This window comes from Mytilus trossulus, unplaced genomic scaffold (assembly GCF_036588685.1).
Source record: "Mytilus trossulus isolate FHL-02 unplaced genomic scaffold, PNRI_Mtr1.1.1.hap1 h1tg000024l__unscaffolded, whole genome shotgun sequence".
Taxonomy (NCBI): Eukaryota; Metazoa; Mollusca; class Bivalvia; order Mytilida; family Mytilidae; genus Mytilus; species Mytilus trossulus.
This window is the reverse complement of record NW_026963290.1, coordinates 2,952,651-2,969,505: the sequence shown is the minus strand read 5'-3', so window position 1 is coordinate 2,969,505 and position 16,855 is coordinate 2,952,651. Positions and strand designations below refer to the sequence as shown.

Below are 16,855 nucleotides of genomic sequence, written 5' to 3'. Positions count from 1 at the left end.
AGATCAAATGTTACACCTTATCAAACAGTGTCTACTTTTGTGTGGCACATATGTTTACACTAATTACAGATTTATGAGAGAATGGAATATGATAGCAATCATTTGAGGCAGTTATTGTAGCGCCTGCTGTGTTGATTGATATTTCGTTAAAATGTCCTGTATAGTTATAGAGATGAAAGAGCGAAACCTATTCAAGTGAAATGACCACGATCTTGCCTTTAATTGCGCAATAATTGATTACATAATAATAAAGATATTGCGTTCATTCAAAAGATTAATCTTGGTATCTATCTATATATACCTCTTTTATTAATGTATATACATTCTTAAGAAAGTAACAGCATTCTAAAGGTTGGAGATAGAAAGTAAAATAAATTGTGTATTGTGCAACCTTAAATCAGGTCAGTACTGACTACTGATACCCTCGGGGACTGATAGTCAACCAGCAGAGCTATCGACCAAGTGATGTAAAAAATTGAAAACAACACTTTAATAATTTCTTGCGTCCGAAGCGCTTTTCTCAATTAACCCTCATCATGAACGCTTAAAACCAAACAATTGAAATCCGTAAGTATTTTCCCGGAGTAATCGCAAATATTACATTCCTCATTAACTATTGAATTATCACTGGATGTCTCTGTAATGTTCACTTATGTTTTGTAATGAAGATAATGTTCGTTCACATTGTTAATTTGAAAACGAGTTAAATTAATATGAAAGTCTCTGTAATGGTCATTTGTTTGAGTCGGTGTATTGTATGTCTCCTTCGTTTATATCATCATGGGTCTATTCATTAGAGCTTTGTATTTCGACTTTCTTGTAGCTACAGTTGGGTGCAGACCAAGCATTACATAAAGTAAACGCAAGTTAACGCCGCGTGCACATATTTCGTTAGTTAACTTCAAATTTCCCGTTTACTAGTAAACGCCCGTTTACTATAATTACGTTAACGCGGTCGAAATGGAAATTTCTAATGTCTACTCGAGTAAACGGGCGTTTACTTTGTGTCCGTTTAGTCAGTAGTAAACGGGCGTTTACTTCAGAATTTGTAAAATTTATTTTTACGTGCACTTAAAAGTAAACGGGTGTTTACTACAGATTTTAGAAGTGTATTTTTACGTGCACTTGAAAGTAAACGCGCGTTTACTTTTCGCGTTAACTGATTGGCTAAATTTAGAAATAAACTTCAAGTTCATTTGTTCATTTATTTTATAAAAACGACCTTTAGTCTTTGTATTTTACGAATATGTGTTTTAAACCAGAACAATTAAAAAAAACTCTTTTAATTCGAATACATGTATTAATTTTATTCAATCACACACAATCAGTTCCATTAAGTCCATCATTTTTACTTATTAGCAGATTTTCTATATTTTCTTTTCAAAAGTTACATGTTCAAATATCGATACAGAAAGCAAGGTTATCCGAGACATCGGAAACATATTTTTATATGATGGGATATAAACATCATGGTTTACGTTGTTTCTTTCCCCATTTTTAATTGTCTCTTCGAATTCCTAACTATAACTCGGTGCATTTAATACATAATTTTTAATCGAAATTCCCCTCGTTTGTCTTGGATTAACATGATTTCAGCTTCTGTTTTGACAAATTATTAAACGTAAAATGTACAGGGGTATTTATAAAGTGTAACATAAGTATGTACGTCATTTGTACCATTCCGTCAATTTAAATGTTCAAATATTGCGATCCTTTGCATGGATTTATAACTGATTTACTATTCAGCTATATAGAGTGCTAATATGGTCTGTGTTGGTTGTTCCCGACAAATAATTTTATAATACGAGTCAGTCGTATGAAAACTACTGAAATTTGTTTCAATTCAATATTTTGAATCAAAAAAACACATGGTAGAACTCTAAATTGACATGATTGATGCCAACAATTTTTTTTTAGTCATAGCTAATCAAAAATTGCTACCTTTCAGTTTTATATAATACAATCAATCATTAAATAAAAAATATAACTCATTTACTATTCAGCTATATAGATTTACATAAAAAAAGTGCTAATATGGTCAGTTATGGTTGTTGGGGACAAATAATTTTATTATATGAATCAGTCTGAGGTATGAAAACTACTGAATTTTGTTTATGATTCAATATTTTGAATAAAAAAAATACATTGTGGCACTCTAAATTGATGCGAACCATTTTTTTTATTCATACTGTTCCAATATTGCTACCGTTTAATTTATACAATCAATCTTTACATGAAAATACAACTCTTTTACTATGCCACTATATAGATTTACATAATAAAGTGCTTATATGGTCAGTTTTGGTTAATGTGGACAAATAATTTTATAATACAAGTCAGTCTGAGGTATGAAAACTACTTAAATTGGTTTACAATTCAATAATTTGTATAAAAAAGTACATGCTGGCATTCTAAATTGATGCGAACCAATTTTTTTTAATTAGTATGCAAATATTGCTACCTTTTATATAATACAATCAATCCTTACATGAAAATAAAACTCATTTACTATGTGACTATATAGATTTACATAATAAAATGCTAATACAGTCAGTTTTGGTTGTTGCGAAACAAATAGATTTATAATACGAGTCAGTATGAGGTATGAAAACTACTTAATTTTGTTTACGATTCAATATTTTGAATAAAAATATTACATTGTGGCACTCTAAATTGATACGAACCAATTTTTTTATTCATACTGTTCCAATATTGCTACCGTTTAATTTATACAATCAATATTTACATGAAAATACAACTCTTTTACTATGCCACTATATAGATTTACATAATAAAGTGCTTATATGTTCAGTTTTGGTTGATGTGGACAACTTATTTTATAATACGAGTCAGTCTGAGGTATGAAAACTACTTAAATTGGTTAACGATTCAATAATTTGTATAAAAAAGTACATGCTGGCACTCTAAATTGATGCGAACCAATTTTTATTAGTCATAGTATTCAAATATTGCTACCTTTTATATAGTACAATCAATCCTTACATGAAAATATAACTCATTTACTATGTGACTAATATATAGATTTACTTAATAAAATGCTAATATGGTCAGTTTTGGTTGTTGCCAAACAAATAGATTTATAATATGAGTCAGTCTGGGGTATGAAAACTACTTAAATTGGTTTACAATTCAATAATTTGTATAAAAAGTACATGCTTGCACTCTTATTTGATGCGAACCATTTTTTTGTAGTCATAATATTCAAATATTGCTACCTTTTATATAATACAATCAATCCTTACATGAAAATATAACTCATTTACCATATGGCTATATAGACTTATATAATAAAATGCTTATATGGTCAGTTTTGGTTGTTGCGGACAAATAACTTTATTATATGAGTCAGTCTGAGATATGAAAACTATTGAATTTTGTTTACGATTCAAAATTTTGAATACAAAAAGGACATGCTGGCACTCTAAATTGATGCAAACAAAATTTTGTAGTCATAATATTCTAATATAAGTACCTTTCTTATTATACAATCAATCCTTACATGAAAATATAACTCATTTACTCTGCAGCTATATAGATTTACATAATAAAATGCTATTATGGTGAGTTTTGAGTGTTGCGGACAAATAATTTTATAATATGAGTCAGTCTGAGGTATGAAAACTACTGAAATTTGTTTACGATTCAATATATTGAATAAAAAAAAATACATGCTAAAACTCTAAATGGATGCAAGTTAAATTTTTTAGTCATAATATTCAAATACTGCTATCTTTTTAATTAAACAATAAATCCTTACATGAAAATATAACTCATTTTCTATGCAGCTATATAGATTTACATAATGAAATGCTTATATGGTCAGTTTTGAGTGTTGGGGACATAAATTTTATTATATGAGTCAGTCTAAGGTATGAAAACTATTGAATTTTGCTTTGGATTCAATATTTTGAATAAAAAAGGACATGCTGCCACTCTTAATTGATGCAAACAAAATTTTATGTCATAATATTCAAATATTGCTTCCTTTTTTATTATACAATCAATCGTTATATCAAAATATAACTCATTTACTATGTGGCTATATAGTTTTACATAATAAAATGCTTATTATGGTCAGTTTTGGTTGTTGCGGACAAATAATTTTATTATATGAGTCAGTCTGAGATATGAAAACTATTGAATTTTGTTTATGATTCAATATTTTGAATACAAAAAGGACATGCTTGCACTCTAAATTGATGCAAACAAAATTTCTTAGTCATAATATTCAAATATTAGTACCTTCCTTTTATACAATAAATCCTTACATGAAAATATAACTCATTTACTAAGCAGCTATATAGATTTACATAATAAAATGCTTATAAGGTCAGTTTTTTTGTTGCGGACAAATAATTTTATTATATGAGTCAGTCTGAGTCATGAAAACTATTGAATTTTGTTTACGATTCAATATTTTGAATAAAAAAAGGACATGCTGGCACTCTGAATTGATGCGAACAAAATTTTTTAGTCATAATATTCAAATATTGCTACCTATTTTATTATACAATCAATCCTTACATGAAAATACAACTCATTTACTATGCGGCTATATAGATTTACATAATAAAATGCTTATATGGTCAGTGTTGGTTGTTGCGGACAAATAATTTTATTATATGAGTCAGTCTGAGATATGAAAACTATTGAATTTTGAATACGATTCAATTATTTGAATAAAAAAAGGACATGCTGGCACTCTTAATTGATGGGGAAAAATTTTTTTAGTCATAATATTCAAATATTACTACCTATTTTATTATACAATAAATCCTCACATGAAAATATAACTCATTTACTATGCAGCTATATAGATTTACATAATAAAATGCTTATTATGGTCAGTTTTTTTGTTGCGGACAAATAATTTTCTTATATGAGTCAGTCTGAGTCATGAAAACTATTGAATTTTGTTTCAATTCAATATTTTGAATAAAAAAAGGACATGCTGGCACTCTGAGTTGATGCGAACAAAATTTTTTAGTCATAATATTCAAATATTGCTACCTATTTTATTATACAATCAATCCTTACATGAAAATACAACTCATTTACTTTGCGGCTATATAGATTTACATAATAAAATGCTTATATGGTCAGTTTTGGTTGTTGCGGACAAATAACTTTATTATATGAGTCAGTCTGAGATATGAAAACTATTGAATTTTGTTTACGATTCAATATTTTGAATACAAAAAGGACATGCTGGCACTCTAAATTGATGCAAACAAAATTTTGTAATCATAATATTCTAATATAAGTACCTTTCTTATTATACAATCAATCCTTACATGAAAATATAACTCATTTACTATGCAGCTATATAGATTTACATAATAAAATGCTATTATGGTGAGTTTTGAGTGTTGCGGACAAATAATTTTATAATATGAGTCAGTCTGAGGTATGAAAACTACTGAAATTTGTTTACGATTCAATATATTGAATAAAAAAAAATACATGCTAAAACTCTAAATGGATGCAAGTTAAATTTTTTAGTCATAATATTCAAATACTGCTATCTTTTTAATTAAACAATAAATCCTTACATGAAAATATAACTCATTTACTATGCAGCTATATAGATTTACATAATGAAATGCTTATATGGTCAGTTTTGAGTGTTGGGGACATAAATTTTATTATATGAGTCAGTCTAAGGTAAGAAAACTATTGAATTTTGCTTTGGATTCAATATTTTGAATAAAAAAGGACATGCTGCCACTCTTAATTGATGCAAACAAAATTTTTATGTCATAATATTCAAATATTGCTTCCTTTTTTATTATACAATCAATCGTTATATCAAAATATAACTCATTTAGGTGTAATACCACCAAATCATGATACGCCACATCCGGTTGCATACGAAAGTAGGTCTAAAAAAATATTCCCTTGAATTTGACAGTTGTAGAAAATTAACCCTGCATTTCAATGCACTTAAATTTTTCTGAGTCATAAACATGTATGTTGGGTGTCTGAAAGCATCATTCTTTTTTTATTTGATGGTCTTATAAAATATTTTGGAAAGTTAAGGTTACATAGTTGCCAAAGCAGGTAACCAGTAAATAACCTGGTAAAAATGTGATTGTTTACTTCCGGTGCAGTTTACTTTCTTATATGCAATGAAATGTAGTGTGAAATTTTCACTGTAGCACTGGAAAGGATTAAACTTTATTCATGCAAAGTATTTCTTTGGTTGAAATAAAGGTAAATTCTGTACAAATTTTTTAAAAGTACCAATTTAACAAAGACTAATAGGGAAAAATCAATGGTGGTATTACACCTATTTAGGGAAACTACATGTGCACTCGTGACCTTATTGTACTTTCATTTTTAAAAGTTATTAATAAACCAGTTCATACATTGTAAACATGGACTATTCGGAATGGATTGAGACACAGAAAGCACGTTTGAGGTAAAATTGCCTTGAAATGGGGGTTTACGGGTGTTTTCTAAGTCAAATGGGTGGACAGACAAAGCTGTATTTAGTTTATTGTGTTAAATTTTAAATAATACCCTAACAGTTTTGTTTATACAACATGTGAATTTTTTATTTCAGTGTTCACATGTTCTGAAGAGCATTCTGTTGAAAAATCTTATATGTGAATTGGTCTGCAGATGACACTTCAGCATTAAAGTAAGTATCAACTATCATCATGTTTTTTGTGTTTTTTTTGGCCGCAAAAGTTTACAATTTGCCATTGTGTCATCTACATTTTGCACAGACAATAAATCATCTAAACACTTATTTGCCCTGGATTTATACACATCAGAATCCAGTCTCACATACTTAAACTTTATAATTCTTACCAATTATTTTTTGTACCAGCATTCCAAGGGACATAACCCTTTTTAAAAACATTTTGAGGTATTTTTTATTACTCTTTCTCCCCATTTTCTAATGTAAAATACAAGAAAGTGGACACTTTGTGTAAATCTATTAGAAATATACTGTTATGAGTAAATAAAAAGACTTTGATACCAGTAACAATAAATGGTTGACTGTAAGGGAACCGTTATTTGTCACACTAGGCGAACAGACTAAAAACTCGAGTTACACATAAGGGCTTCTAGAAACTTCCGTGTAGACTGTTACCATTTATAGAGACAGTTCTTTCAGCTAAAACACTTTAATTATTGATTTAACATTACATTTATATCATTTTTGTGGGGAAATAATCACATTTGTTTTATTTTTTAGACAAAAGATATCAAGTTTTGATGAAAAAGGAAGGAAGGAGGAAAAATGGACCAAAACAGACCAAAACAGACCTTCAAATGAACTCTAAAAGGTGCAATAAAATTGTTTATCATCTAAAAGTTGTCTTTTGTATTCCATTTAATTGTTTGAATGCATAGATCATGAGTTTTTGATCAGATATTAGTCAACACTGCATTTTATAATGATACACTGAAATTTGGATTTGTCGAAGAAATTAGACTGAAATTGCCGTAGGATATGGCCTTACATTATAGTGATTTTCTCTGAAACTATAGATCTGACTGAGACAAAACTTGGCAGTTATGCTTGAAATAACTTGCAATTGGAGGGAAAAAAATTACATTAAGTTTATTTGACATTTAGGTGTTCTTTAGGTGTAATACCACCAAATCATGATACGCCACATCCGGTTGCATACGAAAGTAGGTCTAAAAAAATATTCCCTTGAATTTGACAGTTGTAGAAAATTAACCCTGCATTTCAATGCACTTAAATTTTTCTGAGTCATAAACATGTATGTTGGGTGTCTGAAAGCATCATTCTTTTTTTATTTGATGGTCTTATAAAATATTTTGGAAAGTTAAGGTTACATAGTTGCCAAAGCAGGTAACCAGTAAATAACCTGGTAAAAATGTGATCGTTTACTTCCGGTGCAGTTTACTTTCTTATATGCAATGAAATGTAGTGTGAAATTTTCACTGTAGCACTGGAAAGGATTAAACTTTATTCATGCAAAGTATTTCTTTGGTTGAAATAAAGGTAAATTCTGTACAAATTTTTTAAAAGTACCAATTTAACAAAGACTAATAGGGAAAAATCAATGGTGGTATTACACCTTTACTATGTGGCTATATAGTTTTACATAATAAAATGCTTATTATGGTCAGTTTTGGTTGTTGCGGACAAATAATTTTATTATATGAGTCAGTCTGAGATATGAAAACTATTGAATTTTGTTTATGATTCAATATTTTGAATACAAAAAGGACATGCTTGCACTCTAAATTGATGCAAACAAAATTTCTTAGTCATAATATTCAAATATTAGTACCTTCCTTTTATACAATAAATCCTTACAAGAAAATATAACTCATTTACTAAGCAGCTATATAGATTTACATAATAAAATGCTTATAAGGTCAGTTTTTTTGTTGCGGACAAATAATTTTATTATATGAGTCAGTCCGAGTCATGAAAACTATTGAATTTTGTTTACGATTCAATATTTTGAATAAAAAAAGGACATGCTGGCACTCTGAATTGATGCGAACAAATTTTTTTAGTCATAATATTCAAATATTGCTACCTATTTTATTATACAATCAATCCTTACATGAAAATACAACTCATTTACTATGCGGCTATATAGATTTACATAATAAAATGCTTATATGGTCAGTGTTGGTTGTTACGGACAAATAATTTTATTATATGAGTCAGTCTGAGATATGAAAACTATTGAATTTTGATTACGATTCAATTATTTGAATAAAAAAAGGACATGCTGGCACTCTTAATTCATGCGGGAAAAAATTTTTAGTCATAATATTCAAATATTACTACCTATTTTATTATACAATAAATCCTTACATGAAAATACAACTCATTTACTTTGCGGCTATATAGATTTACATAATAAAATGCTTATATGGTCAGTGTTGGTTGTTGCGGACAAATAATTTTATTATATGAGTCAGTCTGAGTCATGAAAACTATTGAATTTTGTTTACGATTCAATATTTTGAATAAAAAAAGGACATGCTGGCACTCTGAGTTGATGCGAACAAAATTTTTTAGTCATAATATTCAAATATTGCTACCTATTTTATTATACAATCAATCCTTACATGACAATACAACTCATTTACTTTGCGGCTATATAGATTTACATAATAAAATGCTTATATGGTCAGTGTTGGTTGTTGCGGACAAAAAATTTTATTATATGAGTCAGTCTGAGATATGAAAACTATTGAATTTTGATTACGATTCAATATTTTGAATAAAAAAAGGACATGCTGGCACTCTTAATTGATGCGAAAATTTTTTTTTAGTCATAATATTCAAATATTGCTACCTATTTTATTACACAATCAATCCTTACATGAAAATATAACTCATTTACTATGCGGCTATATAGATTTACATAATAAAATGCTTATTATGGTCAGTTTTGGTTGTTGCGGACAAATAATTTTATAATATGAGTCGGTCTGAGATATGAAAACTATTGAATTTTGTTTACGATTCAATATTTTGAATACAAAAAGGACATGCTGGCACTCTAAATTGATGCAAAAAAAAAATTTATGTCATAATATTCAAATATTGCTTCCTTTTTTATTATACAATCAATCTTTATATCAAAATATAACTCATTTACTATGTGGACTATATAGATTTACATAACAAATTGCTTATATGGTCAGTTTTGGTTTTTTCCAACAGATAATTAGGTATTACGAGTTAGTCTGATGTATGAAAACTATTTAATTTTGCTTACTATTCAATATTTTAAATAAAAAGAGGTCATGGACGTCAGGCTGGTACAAACATTGCTGTCAATTGTGTTATATGGTCATTTAGGGCATAAAAATATAACTGAATTACTTCTATATAGAATAAGATAACTTGTTAAAGGGTAAATATTGTCAGTTTTTGTTAATGATATCAAATAATTTTATTTTACGAGTCAGTCTGTCTAAGATGAGAAAACTTTGATTTTGGTGAGGATTAAATTACATGTATTTGAATAAACATACTTAAACTATTATTTGCGAAGAACAAGAAATTTACTATAATTATTGTTCAATTAAATACAAATGTGTGACATTTTTAACTAACCGTATGTCAAGCGGAAATGACTAGTTGGTCAATTAATTTTGATGTTCGTTATCATTTCATATTTAAGGTCAGTGTATACAGGTTACGATGACAATCTGCGTTAACGGGCGTTTACTACAAACAGTAAACGCGCGTTTACTTATTACGAAAATAGAAGACGCGCATTTTCCCACGTTAACGCGGAGGTAAAGGGTAAAGTAAACGCCCGTTTACTCTTTACAAAATTAGAAGACGCGCCGTTTTTGCGTTAACGCGGAGGTAAACGCGAAAGTAAACGCCCGTTTACTTTTAATGTCTACTGCAATTTCAGAGTTAACGCACAGTTAACGCGGCGTTTACAGACGAACAGATTGCAGCATTCAAGGCAAGAATAATTATACTTGAAGAACAAAATAAAGACTTTTCAAATACTATAAATATACTCCATAAGAAAAGGTGCATCTCCACAGCTGAGGAAAGGACAAATCTGATTCAACCATACAACGACGAACAAATGCAAAGCATGAACTATAGAATGCAAAAGCTTGAAGATACTGTCTCTAATAAATTAAATATCATGGACATAGAGATGCAACATAGACTTCACGTCAACGAGATCAACATGAAACACCTTATAGAGATAAATGAACTTAAAACAAAAATTAGTACACTTTCTCAAGGATATGGACAACATCCTCCAGTTCAACAAACACCGAACTATACAAATGCCCCCTGGGCACCTCCAGTACAACAAACACTGAACTATGCAAATGCACCACCTACTATGCAAAATATGCACGGCTACTGGCAAAATCTGAGGACACCAGGATATACCAACATACTACCACAAGCATTGTATAACCAAGTCATAAGGCCTCCACCATACGTACAGCCTGGATTCATCAGACCATCGGCTCCAGTAACAACACATCAGACAATCACGCCTGTGTTACCCCAACACAATATAAACCGACGAATGCATGAGAAAAACAACGAACAACAATATGCCTACTATACCAGACAACAGGTACAAAATCCTGCATCCATAGCAAAGCATCATGTAAACCATTTAGGGCACCCCACCCAAATAGCAAGAAATAGCACCAATGACAAAATGCTTCAACCATGCAATAACATTCAACAAAATAAAAGTGATGACCACAATAGTTTGTCTAAAGAGATCAACCAGAAGGTTCCTAGAGAAAAAGCTAACAAAAATAGTAAACAGAGAGCACCAACTACTGATGTACACAATGAAACAAGGCAAACACTTTCAGCTAGGATAGACAAAAACACAACTCAACATAAACATGAAGAGACCGAGAAATCTCCTGAAAACGGTAAATCAAATGCAGGAAACAGTCAAAATAACAGGGAGCATTTTTTAGAACATGGCCGAGCCTCCACAAACAAAGGGACGAAAAGGAGATCGTTATAGGAACACTTAACGTACAAAATGCAATCTCAAATCAGCTTTACGTGAATCAAGTGCTAAAAAGATGTGACATTTTATGCATACAGGAGCACTGGCTATATACTTTCGAAAAGGATAAATTAAAAGATTTCTCATCTTTTCATAACGTAGAGGCAAAGTCTGTAGACGACAGAGCAGACACAGAAATTTTTATCAAAAATAGAGGTTATGGGGGAGTCGCAGTGTTTTGGAGAAATGATCTGGATCATGCTATTAAATTTATGCCAGATGGAAATGAAAGGACAACAGTTTTACTTTTTAATATTAAGGAGAGACCCTTATGTATAATCAATAACTATATGCCGTCAGAGAACAAAAATAGTGATGAACAATATAAAGACAACTTATGTCAACTTGAAGAAATAATAGACAAATACCAGAAAGACTATGATATCTTAATATGTGGAGATATGAATGCTTCCCTTGTGAGGAATAACGGAGCAAGAGATTCAACCTTCAGAAAATTTAAAGATGAGAACCAATTGCTACTAGTAGAAAATTTTCCAAACAAAAACACTTTCTACCATCATAATGGCCTGTACAAATCACAGATAGACTATTTTTTGCACAAGAGCAACTTCCGAACGCTAGAATATAAAGTGGAAATCTTAGATATGGAACCGCTTAATGTCTCAGACCATACAATCGTATATGCAACTATACAAGCAGAAGTAGTAAGAACAAAGAGAAAAACAACTAAAGTGATTAAAAGGCCAAACTGGAAAAGGTGTGACAAAAACAGTTATCAGGCCTCTATTCTAAAAAACCTTGATGAAATTAATATTCAAAATCTTAGTTCATCAGCTGAAGAAATAGAAAAATTAACAAACATATTGCATACGGCAGGAAAAGATTCAATACCAAACTACAGGAAACAAGTAACATCAAAAGCAATCGGAAATGGTATTTGGAATGAAGAAATTAGTCAGGCTTCAAAACACTCCAAAAAAGTTTTTTATGAATGGAAGTTGGATGGACAAAACATCGAGAAAAAGCAGGAAATGACAAAAGCCAAACGTCTATTAAGAAGTGCACAACGAAGGGCTAATGCATCTAGGAAAAACACCTTCATAGAGCAGATTATGATGGCTTCCCAAAACGACAACAAGCTATTTCATCAGCTTATACAAAATCAAAGGGGTGTCAAGAAAGTGAATACAGATGTTATGATTTTTAATGCAAAAGAACAGGCAGAACCTGAAGATATACTGGAAGGTTGGAAAAACTACTTTGAAGATCTGTACAGAAGCCACAACACCGATAACGAATCAGAATACAACCCCGAGAGACTTATTCTTGCCACTATGCAAAATGAGATTATTGAACAATTAGAAACTAATAGGAATGAAGAGATAAAACAAGCAAACGAAGAGGAAGTTACACTATCTATCCAAAAGCTTAAAACTGGAAAGAGTCCAGGTGCAGATGGAATCTCAGCTGAACACCTTAAGAATATGCCAACTGAACTTCTACAATATATCATTAACATTATTAACCTTATATTCAAAGAAAAGGATGTACCTTCAAAAGTGAAAGAAGGGGTCGTTACGCCTGTACTGAAGAGTGGAAAAGATAAGATATATCCTGAAAACTACAGAGGCATAACAGTGACTAATTGCTTTTCCACATTGATTGAAAGTATACTTAAGGACAGAATAGAACCCAAGCTTCTACCACAACAAAGTAAACTTCAGCGTGGATTTACTGAAAAATCATCGTCACTCAATGCAGCCTTTATTGTTACCCAAAGTGCAGATTTCTACAAAGAAATACTTGCACAACTTGTCCTCCTGACATTAGATGCTCAGAAAGCATTTGACAAATTAGACCATGAGATTCTCTTCAATAAACTCTACCATGACGGCATAACTGGCAACATTTGGATTTTGCTTAGAAATATGTACAAAAACGTAGCAGTTAAAGTGAAATGGGATAATACTCTGTCAGATCAATTTATTCAAAGACAAGGGGTAAGACAAGGAGCCAAACTTTCCACGATACTCTACAAAAGATACAACAACAACATATTAGATGCTTTGGATCGGGCTGATATAGGAGCAAAAATAGGCAACATAAGCGTCGTAGCACCAACTTGCGCAGACGATATAGCGCTGTTAGCTAGTAATCAACATGAGATTCAAGCACTATTAGATATTGTACATGATAGCACAAAGAGAGATCTTGTGACAATAAATCCAAATAAGTCTGATTTAGTACCATTAACAACAAAATGTGAAAACTTCTCTGTTCAACTTGGAAATGACATTATAGATCAAAAGACAGAAACAAAACATCTAGGACTAGTCAGAGACTCCAAAAATAAGCTGAATATCGAGGATAGGTTGAAAACCGCAAGGAAAACTGTATATGCAATGTTAGGTCCAGGCCTTCACGCACGAAAAGGAATGTCACCTATAGTAGCACTGAAAGTATGGCAAACATATGCAATTCCAAGATGCTTGTATGGTATAGAGATCATGAATTATACAAAAACTGACATGTTAAAGCTTGAAAGACTCCAACAACAGGTCTGTAGACAAATTCAGGGATTGCCAAACAGAACAGCAAACGCCGCCACATATGTTATGCTTGGGGTGGAGCCAATACAGTCAACTATCGATCGTCTTGTCCTTACTTTTTTCGGAGGCATTATTCAGGATAGTGATAGCATCGAATTTATGATCATAGAAAGGCAACTATGCATGTCACCACCAAATAGTAACAACTTTATAAATAGATTAAAAGAAATTTTGGATAAATATGGCCTACCAAAGGCACAAGAAATAATGAACAATAAACCAACAAAAGAGATTTGGAAAAGGACTGTAAAAAAGGCAATAAACATGCATTGGGAAAAACAGTGGTTAGTAGAGAAAGAAAATAAAACCACTATGCAATACCTTGAAATAAATCAACAGCCTATTGGAAAGCCTCATCAAATCTGGCAGCTAGTACCAAATACAACTATCGAAGTGAAAAAAGCCGAAATTAAAGCAAGGTTAATCACAAGAACTTACACATTACAATCAGACAGAGAAAAATTCACAAGAGGTCGAGAAAGTGACAAGTGCCTGCTATGTGAAACTAGCCGTGAAGATACCCACCACTTTCTGATAACATGTACTGCATTAAAGATAGAGAGAGATAAACATTTGTCGGTTCTTAAATCCTACTTGAAGAACAACACACCAGTTGGAACATTCAACAGAGTAGAGGAACAAGGATTGCTTGTACTATTTATTCTTAATCCATCAGCAACAAAGTTTAAAGAACTATTCAAACTGAAGAAATCAATCTGTAAAGATATTGAAGCTATTACAAGAACATTATGTTACAGTCTTCATATAAAACGAACTTTATTAAATCAGACAAAGGCTTGATTGGATTGCAAATTTATCAAATATACAAGAGCATTATGCTTAACATCAGAATGACAATCTAAAGGGAAAGACATTGTATATATTGAGAATGTGTCGTTAGTAATCAGGGCATAAAACTTGTGTATAGAGTGATGACTTTTATATATGGGTTATGGTGCTACTAACAGGTCCCTGTAAATATTCATATACATGTAAATATTCATATTCTTATCCTTCGGGAGTGCTCCTTAGATAGGAGGAACATACCAGTAACAGTAACAGTAACAGTAACAGTGCACGCGAGTAAACGCCGCGTTAACATTTTCGGCCCGTCTACATGTAATGCTTGGTCTGCACCCAACTGTAGTTTTGAACGATCACCAATAACCTACTTCATTGTAGCTGTTTCACTCAGTTTCTTTCTTTCGTAGATTATTTATGTTCTGTTAATTTAATGTATTTAATTAATCTTCTGTCCTGTTTCATAATTATCATTTCATCGTTTTCTTTGACTGGTATCCTCAAATAGTTTGCTTTTGTGAAAGAACCATTCACTCTGAAATGAAACATGCCAAACTCAATTAGTGTTGATTTGCTTATAAATATTGGATATTTTATGTCTCCCTTAACAGCAATAAATTTTGTTTCTGTACCATGTAGTTTATATTTTTTATAACAGTTGTTAATTCACCCTTTATTGGTAGAGAATGTTGCAGTGTTCTTAATATTTTTTATTTCAGTATTTCTGTATGATCTTTTCTGTAGCTGTAATATCAACATCATCAAATCTAACTGTCACTGTTTTTTGTAAATAATCATATCTGATGTTCCATTTATGCCCTTCACTTTGCGTATTATGTGCTTGGCATTTTCTCCAAAATAATTTACGTCCTCTTCCTAGTCTGATTGGTCCGACTGAGAATCTGTTTCGTGGGTATCTGTTGTTGTTTTCTTCACATTTCTTGTATTTCTATACTTAACATATCTGCTCTGTAGCTGAAAAAGATTACATTTTTTTTTTGGTTTCTCTTTTCTGCTCTGCAGACAGGTGCAAAATCGTTATATCGTTCACAATTTCTACATTGTGATCCGTATGCTGGTCCACGTCTCTCTTGTTCATGATCAAATCCACAATATCCGCAATCAACCTTTGTGGTCGTGTTTGTATCAGTTCTATAACCTTGTTGAAATCTATCACGTTTAAATATCTATGCTCTATTGAACGACCTGTTGCTCTGTATTTTATTTACTGAACGCATGCTGTAATCTCCTATTTGCATGTCCTTCAACTGTAAAGGTGTGTCTGTCAATTGTCCCTCTTCATTTTAACCAAGAGTCTAACATTTGCTTATTGTCCTCTTCTTTAATTCCAGGTTATTGATAGTCTGGATAAAATGTTTCAGTATTCGTACTTCACATGTTGCTTCAAACTCGCATGTGTGCTGCCATTACTCAAAGTCTTGTCACATACGTCACTGTATTTTTGTATCTCTTTCTGGTTTTATTTTCCAGAATAATTACTCTTTGCAAATAATATTTGTTAATTTTGTTCATCCATATTTTTTATTCATCTTTTCCTTCTTTGTTTCTTATACATCTTTTCAGTCTCGTTAAGTATTTCCCCCTATAAATGATTAGAGCATCCTTTTTATCTCTAAGTTCAAGTATTCCTAAACCTTTGAAATTCTCTCTCTATACTCTCCAGCCATTCTGCCCGATATTTTCTTGCGGTTATTTGATCTTCCGAAGGTATAAATGGTTGTAAATTCCTCGTTTCTGCAACTATCGTTATATTCTTGGGTTCTCCGCGATCCATAATCTCTGTTTTAGCGTACTCTTTCTTTGGATTCTCTTATTTACGTCGCTAAATTCTGTTAATTTCTTTATTTTTAATCATGGTTGCCATTGAAATATCAAAGAAAGAATTGATCATTCAGACGGTATTCTAAT

At 31.2% G+C, this 16,855-nt stretch overlaps 1 long non-coding RNA gene across 1 annotated transcript; it reads left to right on the top strand.

Moving 5' to 3' along the window:
• Positions 1-6,342: 6,342 nt before the first annotated feature.
• Positions 6,343-7,347, top strand: LOC134698949 (uncharacterized). Its single transcript, XR_010103508.1, has 3 exons — positions 6,343-6,442; positions 6,587-6,664; positions 7,229-7,347. It is a non-coding gene; the product is annotated as an uncharacterized LOC134698949 (long non-coding RNA).
• The last annotated feature ends 9,508 nt before the right edge of the window (positions 7,348-16,855 follow it).